Genomic DNA, 14,862 nt, shown 5'->3' with positions numbered 1-14,862 from the left:
GAAATCCTTCTTAGTTTGTTTCTGGGATATGAAACCTTTATGATTTATCTAATATCTAGCTTTCCTTATGGAGTTTCTTTTACTTATTTCCCCCTCTTACCATGTAGATCCCCAGACTGGGGTTGTGTAGAAAATACTCAAGGGAAGCATAGGAAAATGCAAAGAGCAAAACATTTGTGACCAAAAGATCCAGGTTTGGGTTTTGGCTTTGTCACGTACTAATCATTTAAGCTGAACTAATCACTTGATTGCATTGCCTTGTCCAGAAAATGAAGATACTTCCAAGATCTATATCACAGAGTGGATTGCAGGATCCACTGTGGAAACAAATGCAAAGAGGCTTTGCAAACTTCTGTAGTGGATATTGATTGTTTATCTTGCCCAGCTTCCATCCTTAGGACACCATCCCTTCCTACTGACAACTTCTGGTTTGTGTGGGGATGAGTCTGTCTCCCTCCAGCCCCAGCTTGGGTGTAGGCATGTTACCCAAATTTGGCCAATCAGCCAACCGATTTAGGGATGCAAGTGTGACAATAAGACTGTCTGCCAGGTACTTAAATATGAGACAAAATATCTCTTCAGAATCTATTATTTTTTTATTATTTAGGTCCTTAGAACAAGTTCTCATCCTTTTGCAACAACAGTTTTTTCAATGTTTACTATAATTCTAGGAAAAACCCAGTATTCTTTAAATAATTCCCCCATACTGCCCCTTCTTTTTGTTTTTGCTGTTTTACACTAGAGTTGTTTTCTCTTGCTTGCGATCAAAAACTCTTGTGGCAGCAAATAAGAACTAATATGCATTTAGTATTACCAGGAATTGTGTCAAGTGTCAGGTGTCTCTGTGCATATTTAACCACTTAATTCTTGCACAATTCTATGAGGTAGATATCATTATTATCACTATATTTTAAGGATGAGAAAACTGAGGAAACTGTCCAACATTTTATGCAGATAATTGTCAGAGCTTGAACTTGAACCTAAACAGTATGTCCCCAGAGTCTGCTTTTATCTACTTGGTTTGATAGAATTTGGAAGCAAAGTGTGAAGAGATATGTGACTAAGAAGTACGCCTATAATTTGATATCCATAACCTGGAGGTGGATGCAGTTACTGGAGAAGGCATTCAGTCATCTCCCTTTGAGGAGAGGCTGAGCACGTTATGTTATGGGGGAGTATTTAATAGGGGAGGAAGAGTAAATGTGTTCATTTGCAGATACCTGGCATACCTTTGGGAAGACAACCATCTACTAATCTCAGTCAATAGCTTCAGATGGGATCTAATTTCACCTTCTTCTCTTTCCTGCACCAAACCCAAAACTGTGCAAGATTGGTTTAAGGATGGACATATGAACAAAACAAGCATAAGTAAAATCAACGTTGGGACTTTTACTTGAACTACTACTAGGAGATGCTCCATTTTCATTCAGTGCAAGCTGCAAAGATGGTGTTGCATTGGGCATCTTTGCAACCCCACAGAGAGAAAATGTCTGAGAATGAACTCATCAGAGAGGAAAGCAGAGATGAAAAACAGAGAAAAGAGACAGAATCTTGATGTTATTTAAATCCATTCATTCCTGAAGCCCAACTTTCACTTGAGCTTTCTAGTTACATAAGCAAGTCCACTGTTTTGCTTAAACTATTTACATTTTTGCCACTGGCATTAAAAATACCCTGATCTATACAACTAATGAATGTTAATTCTTTGTCAGTGATAAACTTGAAACTTCTTTTAGACTATAGGAGAACTTAAAAATCATAATATTAATAATCATAATAGCAATAATACTTATTGAACAATTCCTATATACTAGGCATTTGATAAGTTGTTTCTGTCAATTTTTCTTTACCTCCACTACTGTGTGCCTAGCTCAGGAATCCTTATGGCTCCTGGATCAGCCTCTTAACTGGTCTATTTCTCCTACTTTTGCTTGTAGCTCTCTCTAAGCCATTTTCTGCTTCCAGAAAACAAGAGTAACTATAAAAATCCCCTTGCTTAAATTCTTCAATGACTTCCTATTGCTCTTGGAATAAAAGCCAAACATTTAAAGTGTTTTAAAACGTTTTGTACCTGATCTAGAATGTGATTGCCTCTTCAGTGTAATTTATTACCATTCCCTCTTTTGCTTTTGCTTATTCAGCTATGCCAGTCTTCTTTCTGTTCCTTTAAGCGCCATTATCCCTTACTCTGGGCATTTATGCATGCCTTTCTCTGTTTGTCTGCAGCACGGACTCCACTTTCCCTTATACCCTTCACTAAAATCTCAGTTTAAAAACAACACCATCTTAAGATGAAGTTATTTAAAGCTCAAACAATCTTAGCAGTGGAACAATATCATTCATGTTCTACAACTGAGCAAACTGGAGGCAAGAAATTGCCCAATTTTATTATGAATTTTATTACGAAGGCTTACCATTCCATCCCTAGAGCAGTGCTTCTCAACTGGAGGTGATTTTGCCCACCAGAGGACACTGGGCAATGTCTGAGGAGACATTTTTCGGTTGTCACAACTTGGGGGGGTGCTAACGCTATCTAGCAGGTAGAGGCTAGTGATGCTGCTAAATATCCTATCAGCGAATAGGATAGTCCCCACTCCTACCCAATTCACACCAAAGAATTATCTAGGCCAAAATGTCAAGAGTGCTGAGGGTAAGAAACTCCACCCTAGAGCCTAGTTCAGTGAATGCGATATTAACTCCTAACTCTCTCAAGTATGAATTAAATGACTGACCGAATGAAAGAATGAATGTAGACATGCAGATGGAAGACTAGTATCTTTAAGCAGCTTGTTCAAGTTCATTCAGTTAGCTTTTAGTGAATGTGTGATGTGAGTTAAGATCTTCTGACTATTATGTTGGGCTTTTACCTGCTCTTTCTTTAATATCTCTTCATGTCTCCAGGTTAAAGCACTAATTTATGATTTATTGCTGTCAAATCATAAACTTATCTCCTAGCTTAGGAGACAAATAATTACTAGTGCCATTGGACATGCCGAGACAAGTTTATCATATACCTCTTTACAGGTAAGTATCATTCCTTTCTTTTTTTTCCCCTATATTTCTCCCTTGGTCTATGCCTTTTTTTCCCAATCTTTTTAAATGTATTTTGGCATGCCAGTAATTTCAGTCCCGGTGGGTGAAATGGAATGCGTGATCAGTTCTGTCCCAGTTTCCCAGGGACTTTTTGGGTTTAGTACTGAAAGTCTCTTATCTCAGGAAACCAGCCAGGCCTAGGCAAACTGCCATGACTAGTCACTCTATCTGCTTTCCTGGTTGGTTTCTGTTGGAAGCACTGTTATCTTCCCCAGGTTTCCGAGAGTCCTCATGTTTCTTCCTTCTTTCTTTCTTCATTCAATTGGTCACTAGGTTCTGGAATTCTTTTACCGTGTCTCTTGTTTCTTCCCCTCCAATCTTGTGTTTATGTCCCCCTCTCTTCTCCCCACACTACCTGGGGAGTACCTTCTCATACCACTCTCCTGCTGAAGAGCTCTCAGTGATGCTTCACCACCAACAAGATAGACCTAAGCTCCAAAGAACAGGATCAAGCTCCTCTTCGATTCCCAGCATTTTCTTTCAGTTCTTTCCTATGTGAACTATGCCGCACAGAAAGGTCTGGTTATGGTACCCAGATCTACTTAGTTTAACAAGCTGTTCATTTGCTGATTCACTACAGAAACTAACATTTTGTACATGTATATTTGGGCTTGGTTTTACACACTTTACTTTCCCTAATTCTCACAGCTGTGTGAAATAGGACCTGCTATTATTATTCCTGTGTTATAAAAAGGCAACTAAGTTTCAGAGAATCTACTTCACTACCAAAAAATCACACAGATACACGAAAGTGTTATCCTAGATCTATTTGACTGCAAAGTTCTTGCCCTTGTCCACGTAGCACATTGCTGCCCCAAGGAGCTCATTCCCTGATTCCAAAATCACATGAGTCTCTAGGTTAGGCTGGATGCAAATTCAACCAAGGTATAGGCTTAGACCCAACATCACTGTAAAGTCTTCCCTTATTTTGTGGTCATGTTCCCTAAATGCCTTAAACTCCCATAAGCTCTTATTATCTCTACCATTCCTCTGTCATTAGATTAGATTTTGCCTTACTTTATTTAGCCTATTGTTTCTTTGTGTCTTGCAAACTCAGATAGATTGTGAGCTCTTTGATGACAGGGATTGGTTCTACATTTTACAGTAACCTCTATAATGCTTACCATATTAGTCCTGTGCATAAAAGAGTCTTCCTTAAATATTTTTGGTTGTCTCAACACATTGTCATATTCTGCACAATTTCAGGTTGTCTCTTTGTTGCCCAATTTTGATATGGCTTTCTTCATACCAGTATGCCATATGTTTTTGAAAGAAAGAACTATGCCTTTATTAACTTCTGTGAGCTCAATTCCTATCACAGGGTCTGGTGCACAAGGCACAAAATATATATTCATTAAATGGATGAATGAGTCCCTAATTCCAACTTCTTCAGTCACAAGGAGTGCTTTTTCTAGGTCCTTCTCCAAATGTTAATCAAATACGTCTTTTGACATGGAATTATATTGGATCCAGAACTTGGTCATTTGTTACCTAAATGACTTTAATTTTTTTTCTTTAGTGGCTCTTATGCCTCAATGTCTCCCAGTTTTCATCAATCCCTCATGTCTCTAACAAAGTTATCTCCCCTCTGTCTCTTTGATCCTGTCACCCCATTCCTCTAAACCTCCCCCTGACATAGAAAATCACACCAGGTTACAGATTGCCAGCTTCAAGTTCTTTGTCAGCCCAGGTCTTTTTTTCTTGTCTCATTGATCTCCTTCCATTCTTTTAAACATCGTCTTTCTTTAGGTATAAATTAAATTCTCTCCCTTCCATCTTCAAGTCGATATTTTGGAAAATACTATTCCAGCTTGAGGATACAATCACCTGAACTTTAAAAGATCAGCTCTGAGATTTTTCTCTTCCATGAAGTCTTGCCTGACCCTTCTCTAAGAAAAAAGCAAAAAAGTCTCTCTATAGATAATAAGTTAGTCTTTCAAATGGTTTACTAATCTGAGTTTAGAATGACCTCATGCCTCTTTTTTCAGTTTCCTAGGCTGCTCAAAGCAGATACCATGAAATGAATTGGCTTTAAACAATAGGAATTTATTATCTTAGAATTTGAGGCTGTGAGAATGTCCAAATTGAGGCTTCAAGGCAATGCTTTGTTCCTGAAGATTCTACCAGTGATTCTTGTTCCTCTGCCACATGGCAGGGCACATAGTGGCGTTTGCTGGCCTCTCCCTTCTCTTCTGTGTTTCCTTGCTTTCAGCTTCTTGCTACTGTGGTTTTTCTGTCTGCATTCATCCCATTTATAAAGGACTCCGGTCAGAAGACTAAGACCTATCCTGAATGAGGTGATTTACACTTTACCTGAAGTAACCTCCTCAAAAGGTGTTACTTACAATGGGTTCACACCCACTGGAGGGGATTAATTTTAAGAACATGCTTTGCTGGGGTAATACAGTTTCAAACCACCACTCCTGTTTTCCTTTCTTTTTTTCTTCTTAGTATGAAGCTTCCAAACTAAATTTTATAGCTCTAATTATATGACTGTGAGCCAGGTTAGATAGGGTAGGAGGGAGGGGGATGTGACCCCAAGATCCATAACCAGCAGTTCCCTTTGGCATGCACACACTTTCCTAGCCACCCCCACCCTCCCCACCAAGCCCCCACTCAGGTCAGCACCTGGAAAGAAACAATGAAAAGTACAGCTCCTCAATACCTCATTAGTATTGCCAGAGGCGGAAGGGCCCCTCTCAGGCCCTTTTAATGCACTGATCCCAACCTCAGAAGGCTTCTCCTCCTTTGAATAACTCCCATGCTCATTATCCCTCAAGTGTGTACTTTCGCTAGGCACTAAAGTTTTTGAGCTGTACATGCTGACTAGTCCTTGATCTCTTTCCTGTGACTGAGTCAAGAATCTTCACGGTGCCAGCCCTTTAGTTGAAATCTCAGTTTCTCTGAGAACTCCCAGAGCTGCCTGGCTTCCACTGGACTACTCAATAGCCTTGAAAGACTTCCTGCTGCCCATCAGATTGGGGTGGCATTTAAAATATCTGCTGACCTAGTCGCAACTTTATTTTTTTACCCAACTTCATCTTTGTGCCTTGCCTACCACACCATTACCTAGGCAAACTTTTCTTTGTACCCAGGCTTAGCTTTCTTATTTCTGTTTCTTTGCTTTACTAATCCCTCTGCCTTGAATCCATCCTCCCCTTGCCCCATGTCTGCATGTCGACATCCTGAGTATTCATCAATATTGGAGTCTAATCCCAACTCTTCCTTGGAGCTCCCCTAATGGAATTCTCCCCCATCTCCATAGAGCTTCTTCTCCATCTTTTGGAGTACACCTAGTACTCGTAATGAGTAATCATAATGATTTCTTTGCACAACTTATTACTTTCTGCTTGCATATGAATTATTTATTCAGGTCCCTTCCCTCCACCCCCACTTCATGGCTGCAATTCTCTTACTCTCCTCTTGTAATTTCCTCTTCCTTTAGATATCAGCTCAGTCATCATTTTCTCAGAACCTTACTAGGACTTAACTGAGCACATCAGATATCAGTAATACCGACATTCACTGCCCTATACTTCTCTTTAATGGCACTTGTTACAGTTGCAATTTACTTTCATTTGTATAATTATTTCATTAATGTCTGCCTCTTCCTTTAGACTTTAAATCCATTAAAAACATGTACAATGCTTGTTGTTTTATTCTTATTCCGAATGCATAGTATTCAGATGATAGTAGGTACTTAATATCATTATTTGAATAAATGAATGAGTGATGTGTGCATTTTACTTTAGGTTGAGGATTATGTTTCCTAGGAAGAACGACAAAGTGATATCTCAACTAATCAATATCCACCAGTATTTCTGTCATAGAGTAATGTGGTTGAAACATAGTCAAGCATAGTCTTGGTAGCCAAACTTCTTCAGTTCTTCCCAATTCTGTTTGTGTGGCCAATGAAACAGGATGTGGACTAAGATAAGGCAACCTAGGCTAGGACGTGAACTTTAAGGAACCACCACGCACTCACAACACTGAGAGTAAATACCAACTTCAAGTTTGCCACTAAAACACGGCTTGCCTCACCATGCTCTAGACAATTTATTTAACCTTTGTCAGATCTAGCTTTCGCAATTATAAAAGAATGAAAGAAATTATTTTCCTTATAAGACTGTTTTGAATATTATGTGAGATCATTCACTTAGCAAAACAACTGGTTCAAAGTCTGTGCTAAGTAGAACGTCACCAGCAGTTTTATTATCCTATTGTCAGCAAGCCTAAATTAGGGTTTTGAGGCAATGGGTCATGGGTAGGTTTGAATGGTGCAATGAGGCAGGGAAAACTCTGAAGTTATCTGGACAGAGAAGTAAGGAAGCACCCAGATAGTCAGAATACAAAGACACCAAGTATAAGGAAAAGGGATATAGAAAAATCCAGAAACAAACTTCTTTGCTTACTTCACATCTTTTCTATGTCAGAGCTGTCATTGATAGCAGTAAGAACAAGCATTCATTATTATTTTTGGCTCAATTCCAATTGTCTAGATTCTTTTTCAGACTTATCCTATATCATGGCCACATACAAAGTTCTGAGGCTGGCTGATGTCTGAATTTGAAGTAAACCCATCTTGTCTACCTCATGGGTAGTGAGTTTTCTCTCAGGCTTACTTTTCTTCTTTGTGATTGTAAAATTGCAACCTATTTTCCAAACAAAGGGGGCTCATCCAATGTTATCTGTTTATAATATCAAGCGTAAAACTCCTTAATTCATAATAAACCTAAGTGCTGCTGTTCTCAAGAAAGGACAGTTGCTTCAAGTCTTTGGCTAAATTAACAAAAATATCATAACAAATTTTAGCCAATCTACTATGCCACAAGGGACTTTTTTTTTTTTTGCAAAAATTATGCGTTATCCTAATGCATGCTTTTTCAAGAAGACAGATCACTTCTAAGTGACTGTCTTTAAGTTTGCATAATTAGCTAAACTAAATTAACATCCTGAACTTGGTCATGATTGCCAAATTTGAAGGTATAACTTCTCTTTTTTTTCTTTGCAGGGGCAGGCATCAGAAATGGAGTCCGGGTCACCCGGATGGGAGGTGAAAACTCTGCCTGCTGAGCCACCGTGGCCCATCCTAACTTCCCTTTTGTTGAAGAAGTTTGAACTAATTTATTCTCTTATAGAGCCTGAATACATAATCAGTTGCTAATTTGAATAAGCAAACTGGCCCACAAAACTTTGCAAATTACTCTAATAAGTTCTCTTGATATTTCCCACAGAAGGCTGAACACATGCTGATAGAGAGACACACTGTTTGCTTATGTCTAATCTTCCCATCTGACTTATATAAATGTCACAAATGAATTTCAGACTTGTATCCCATGTCAAATATCCATAAGCTGACCCTGGGAAGAGGCAACTTACATTTAGGGCTGATGAGAGAAGATGGCTTTATCGTTTGAAAGAAATTAATTATTGGGGAAAGAGGGGCTTAAAGGTATTCAGAGAGCTTTGTGGAAGTGTGTGCATTAACAAACACTGAAGATATTGAGGAAATAGAGCCAAGTTATTTTCTCTCTCAAAGTTTTATGCTAAGCATTGCTATAAAGACATTACATAAATTCTCTTATTTAATCTTCACAAGCCCTTATTCTGTGAGGAAATGGGATCTTAGAGTAGTCAAGTAACAGTCCAAGATTTTACAGTGGCAGAACAAATGGCAGAATGGAATCTGAACCCCAGCCTGTCTGTTCCTTAAGTTTATCATCCTGATCACTAAATTATATGTGTGTTTGACTAAAGTCATCAAGTTGTATTTTCTTTAAGCTAGGCATTACAGAACAGCTAGCATTATTTTAGGACAGCAGATATTGCATATAAAACATTTCAATAAAATCCACTTATAAATGATATCAATGGTGTAACCTAATGTACTGGGGGAAAAACACAACATACTCAGCAGCATCAGCCAGAAACCAACAATTGTTCCTTAAGTAGGCATAGCATACGTTTGTTAGGCATTCTTTTTATCCTTCTCTAAGACTAGGACAACTCATTTAAGATCAAGGAAAGACTTAATAGCTGATATTTGGGAAATTCAACAGACCCTTTTAGAAGAGCCCTTCCGTGAGAGTGTGCCATTAAGAGAGCAATGGGGAAGCAAAGAGGAAAATCCAGCCCTAGTAGGTGCTCTCAGGGTAGTTCCCTTTTCCTTTTTTGCAAGGGCAGGTACGGGGAATCAAACCCAGGTCTCCAGCATGGCAGGTGAGAACTCTACCTGCTGAGTCACTGTGGCCCACCTGAGGTAGCTCCTTTCTATAGTGCAAAGCAGACCTCAGAAAAGCAGGGCCCTGTCTAGCAGGATGCCCCTACCTGTCAGGAGACTGCGAACACCAGGCCAATCATACAAAATGATACTTCAGATGATTCTGCCAGGGGAGTTCAGGGAGAGAGGCTTCTGTTCTAAAAGCCAGAGATTACATTAAAAGTACAATCAGACGAGGTGTTCAGCTATGATGAAAACAACCCCAACATTTCCTTTAAAGAGAATATAAGAAATACTTGTTTTATTCCAATCTTTTGAGTATAACTTGAAAACTATCAACCAATTAGTTGATAAACAGGTTGTGGTGCCAATTCCCATTTATCTATTGTCGTGTCTCAAAAGGAATAACAAGTTCTTGAGGGCAAAATGGATAAGACTTACAAAGGTGTGTGTGTTTATAGTACTAATAAATAATATGTAAATATATGATTAAATAAGAGAGGAGAGCCATGGTAAGGAAAATAAGATGAAGCCAGATGTGTGCTCTAAGGACCTGTGTAATTCACTTGTTCTTTCCCTGGACCATTTATTCACTCAAAAAATATGTATTGGGTGCCTCCTATGAATCTGTTCCTTCTCTAGGCTCTGGGACATCTGCAGTGAGCAAAGAAGATAAAAATTTCTGCCTTATAAATTAGGTTGGATAGGGGGTGGGGCAGAATAGAAACATAATAATAAATAAGTAAATTATACACATTATATGTGAAGGGTGACATAAGATGAAGCAAAATGAAGAATATGAAGGCTATGGGTAATGCTTAGAGAGGGACATAAAATTTGTTAACACACTGGTGTTTTAGTCACTATGGAGATTATTGTGGCATATTGAATGTAAATGTATAGTTCAGTACAAGCAATTCTACATGGGGAAAAATCATGCAATTGCATGCTTTGTACAAGGCTCTGTGTTGGAGTCTTGTCTTTGCCAGGTTGCCAAAACCTGGATATATATAAATTAAAGTACTTTTTCCACCGTACAGCGTAGAAAATGAAGAGTACTTGAGGGTCAATTGGTCTGGGAAAATATGCTTTCTATAATTAAATAATAAAACACACTCTCCCAATCCTGTGTATATTGTTGACTTCACAGAACAATTCACAGTGTGACCTGTGTTGGAGTCTTGTCTTAACCTTCAAGGAATTTATAATTTAATTAGTGAGAACAGGCCCAAAGTAATAATAAAAATAAAGAGGTGGGCTGGGGGGGTTATGCTAGATGAATGACACAGCCAGCCTTCCAAGGTGGAATTCATTACACAGAACTGGGGAATGTCTTCATTTAGAAGGTCAGAGTTAAAATCATCTATTTCCTGGGCTCCTGTTGCTTTTAAATCCCAATTAGATTTCAAGACATCTGCAAAGTCTTCATGCAGTTAATAAATGTGGATTAGCATCAAGTTTTAATCCTCTGTCAACAGCTTGCTTATCTTTGTCCCATTAAAGAAATTAAGAAAAAAAAAAACCAATCAAAGAGAAACTGAGGTCAACATTGAACTGGTACTGGATCAAGTCAGGAGTGCAAAACTAACATATACCACTAGGCACGAGCAAACCCTGACTTTTATAATATTGTTTAGGAGCATTTGGCAAATATGTTGGCTTGGGAAAGGTTGAGATGGCTTTTATTCATCATTAGCAATATGGTAAGTTTAAAAGGGAAAACAAAATGAATTGAAAATAAAGATAACCAGAGATCATGACACAGCCAGCCTTCCAAGGTGGAACTGATTACACAGAACTGGGGAATGTCTTCATTTAGAAGGTCAGAGTTAAAATCATCTATTTCCTGGGCTCCTGTTGTTGCTTTTAAATCCCAATTAGATGTCAAGACATCTGCAAAGTCAGCAAAATCTCTAAGTCATATACTTAATTACTGTAGGAGCTGAGGGATGCACGACCTGCCGACAACTGGCCCCCATATTTGTGGCCACTGTTGAGGTGGTTTTGGTCTGGGTTCTGTACTGGGTGTTGCACCGTAATCTGCTTTAACTCTTCTTTTTTTTTTTCACATGGGCAGGTACCAGGAATCAAACCCAGGTCCTCTGGCATCGCAGGCAAGCATTCCTGCCTGCTGAGCCACCGTGGCCCGCCCTATAACTCATTTTAACAATGGCATGCACACATGTCAATCTGGAGAAAAAGAGGGACACCCTTTTTAAAGGTGCATGATCTGGGAATTGAATCTGGGTCTCCCACGTGGAAAGCGAACATTCTACCACTGAACCACATACACACCCAGGGCAACCTTTTTGAAGACAAACTTTACACTAGAAGTATAAACTTACTAAAAACCTGGTAATCATGAACCCATTAAGTCAGATACAGGACTCAATTTTGTAGACCTTTCTTATTCATTTCATTAGTCGTTTATTCAAAGTCCAGCTTTCTTACTGGGATGGAGATTGTGCAGTGGAGGCTGCATTTGAGGGTAAGTAAACTGGAATCATATTATGAAGAGCCTGTGTACTTTTGGGGGTCACATGAGAGATCTCTGATTATATTAGAGGTATGATGATAGCTGCACTTTACAAGATTAAGCTAGCACACTGGATTAGGAAAAGAGGGAACTATCAGTGAGGAAAGTATTACCTTCCTTCATGAGATAAATAATAAGAATCTGAATTAGAGTCTATACAGAATGGGAAGAAAAAGAATTATTATTATGTCCGGACTTTACCAAATTTATATTTGAAGTGAGCATTTAATGTGTTGGGTGATAGATAACAGTAAAGTCTGTGAGATCAACAGACCCAGTTCTATTCCCGACTTTTTCATTCCCAGCTGTGTGATCACTTAATTTTCTTTAAAGATCAGCCTCTGCATCTATAAAATGGTAATAATAATGTGCACCTAGTAGGGACATTAAGCAAAAATGCATTCTGCCAGGCCCTCACTGGTCTAGGCTATCACGATGTGTTTAGGTAACAAAACACTGTGAATCCTTGTCCTTATGGAACTTATGCTCTAATGGGAGGAGACAGATTACAATCCATAAACATAATGAGTAGGTAAATTATAGGGCATGTGAGGATGTGGATATACCATATAGAGAAAGAATAGGGTAAGGGAGATGGGGAATGCTAGGGAGTGTAATGTAGGTAATAACCATGTGTGGTCCCAGTAGGCTGCTTCGAGAAGATGATATTTTAACAAAGACATGGATGGAAAGAGAGAGAGTGGAAAATCCTGCAAGCAGAGGAAGTGTAAAAGCTTTGAGGTGGAAACATGCCTGGCTTGTATCCAGGAGAGCAAGGGGGCCAAGGTACATGGAATAGAGTGAGGAAGGAGAAAGCTCTCTTTCATAACTTCAGTGGATTTTGTTTTATGTGTCATGGTCAGAAGATTTAGTCCCTGTTCACTGACATTTATGTAGCAGTGCTAAAAATATACGTATTCATAAAATACGCTTTATAAAATTAATAAATGAAAGGGAAATAAGACAAAATTAGCCTCTTTCTTCTCAAAAAAAGTCATGCATTTTGCCCCAGAGTAGGAGGCTGGATTATTCCATCAGTTTAGTCAGTATGTTAAATTTAGAACTGGAATTATGCGAATGATTCATGAGGCCTTGCTGAAGGTATTTAAGGTATGAGAGAAATTATGCTTGAGGCCTGTCAGTTTGCCAAAGTATCATGGTGTAAGAATAAAACAAAAAGGTAATAAATAAATGCCCAGGAAATTGTATAATCTGCTTAACCCTTTTATATGGCATTTGTGTTTGCATTTCAGTCAAATTTTAATAGTTTCAGAAACAGTATGCTAAAGGAATCGATTCCGTCATCTTTCAGTGTCATAGTTTACCAAGTAAGAGGTTTTTAATATGACAGGAAATTTTAACTAGAGAACTAATTATTTTAATTTGATAGAATTTCTCTCATTTGCATTTTTGACAACAATTTATGACTACTAGTACTATTTATGACTCATAGATAATTAAGGGTTGTGTGTTTTTCAGAATACTGTAAACAACTTTATATGCATTAGCTGAACCATTAATTTCCACAGAGGATGAAACATTATATACTTTTGACCTTTTATAAAATATTCCTCTATTTGAATAAAATTGCTTGTCATATTATAGATATCTTTCCAATTAATACCTGGCATTGCAAACGAGCTCTTGACTTGTGCATACCCCATTAAATCTAAGTATTTGGCAGTAACTATTGATAATTGTCCTCATCAATCAAATAAACTTTATTGGCTTTGTATATTTTAAATGGAGTCATATAGCACATTTGCCTTTTCTTTATAATCACATTTAATGATTTTGGGGAAAGAAATGGTACATATGTATTTTAGATGATTTCTTTGATGTTTCATTGATTATTTCTATTTATTATTTTAACATAAATAGCAGAAGCTATAGGCTATATTTAACCCTGATTATTAATGAATTTTCTCATTCATATGTGAGTGTCCCATATCTGATGAATCCACCAATGTTGAAAGTCTAATTACTCAAATTGAGCAAATACTTTTCTTCAGACCTTATCAACCTTGGCATGGAACAGATGAGTAAGGACCTGAGATGAATTGATGAAAAGAATCCCAAGTCATTAACTACTAATGATGGAACTTGTAAAGTACAGTGTCACCAGAGAAAGGAACTGACTTGCCTTATGTGCATTGTATTTTAATATTCATTTCAATATTGCTTAAATATGTACTTCATTATAGGGCACAACTAAAATAGAAGGGCACCTGCTAAGTCAGAGCCATAAAACAGATCTATTGCCTGCTGGCATGTGAAATTTCTCTAATTTATATTTTTTATGAAACAACCCTCACATTATGTGGTTGGCAGCATAAATAATAAAGCATGTTACTCAGGCAATTCTACATTTACTGTATTAGTAAGTAAATGCAATGGCCATCCTTATTCTCAAACAATAAAAACTACCCAGCCTTTTCATGAAAGATGATTGCAATTTCCATTGGCCTGTATATGCAATAAAAAACCATAACTCATCAAAATTTTAGCTATTTTCTCTTAAGATAGAAGAGCATTTTGCTTGAACATTGAACGTGATATTAAATATTCATGAAACTGAATAGAGTTTAAGTACTAAGTAAAACTCTTAAATTCTTTTCAACTAGATTGAAATTCTTTTTGAACCAGGTAAAAATTGCTGCTAATCCAAAGAGGTGTTCGAAAACACTGTAAAGAGATTGTATAATATTTCCAAAGGGTTATAGTTATTTGGGATTGATGTTTCTGAAAAGCCTGTTCCTCTTCTAAAATTGATTTATGATAACAGCTTCCATTTGGGTCAAACAGTATTTAACCGCTTGTAAATTTTAATTAAATGATTTGTCACTTTGAACACATAGTTTGTCATCTTGCAACTAAATGATGTGTCTATCAGAAAATGACTCAGGGGGGAAGGCATTCATCTAATTTGTCACTTGGACACCCATTAAGATAATTTGGTTGTTGCATGGGGATAAAGTTGAAGATTTGTAAAATAGAGTGCACCACTTTGGGT

At 37.8% G+C, this 14,862-nt stretch overlaps 1 protein-coding gene and 1 long non-coding RNA gene across 2 annotated transcripts in view; one reads left to right on the top strand and one right to left on the bottom strand.

The window, feature by feature from the left end:
• Positions 1 to 8,938, top strand: part of LOC143649526 (uncharacterized) — a 33,243-nt gene extending 24,305 nt beyond the window's left edge. The window contains exon 4 of the long non-coding RNA XR_013159086.1: positions 8,105 to 8,938. This is a non-coding gene — a long non-coding RNA (uncharacterized LOC143649526). The remainder of the gene's footprint in view (positions 1 to 8,104) is intronic.
• Positions 1 to 14,862, bottom strand: part of NEGR1 (neuronal growth regulator 1) — an 886,099-nt gene that overhangs the window by 45,095 nt on the left and 826,142 nt on the right. The window lies entirely within an intron of this gene.

Source organism: Tamandua tetradactyla, chromosome 11, assembly GCF_023851605.1.
Source record: "Tamandua tetradactyla isolate mTamTet1 chromosome 11, mTamTet1.pri, whole genome shotgun sequence".
NCBI classification, from domain to species: domain Eukaryota; kingdom Metazoa; phylum Chordata; class Mammalia; order Pilosa; family Myrmecophagidae; genus Tamandua; species Tamandua tetradactyla.
Note: the sequence above shows the minus strand (reverse complement) of the source record. Positions and strands in the feature narration are given on the sequence as shown.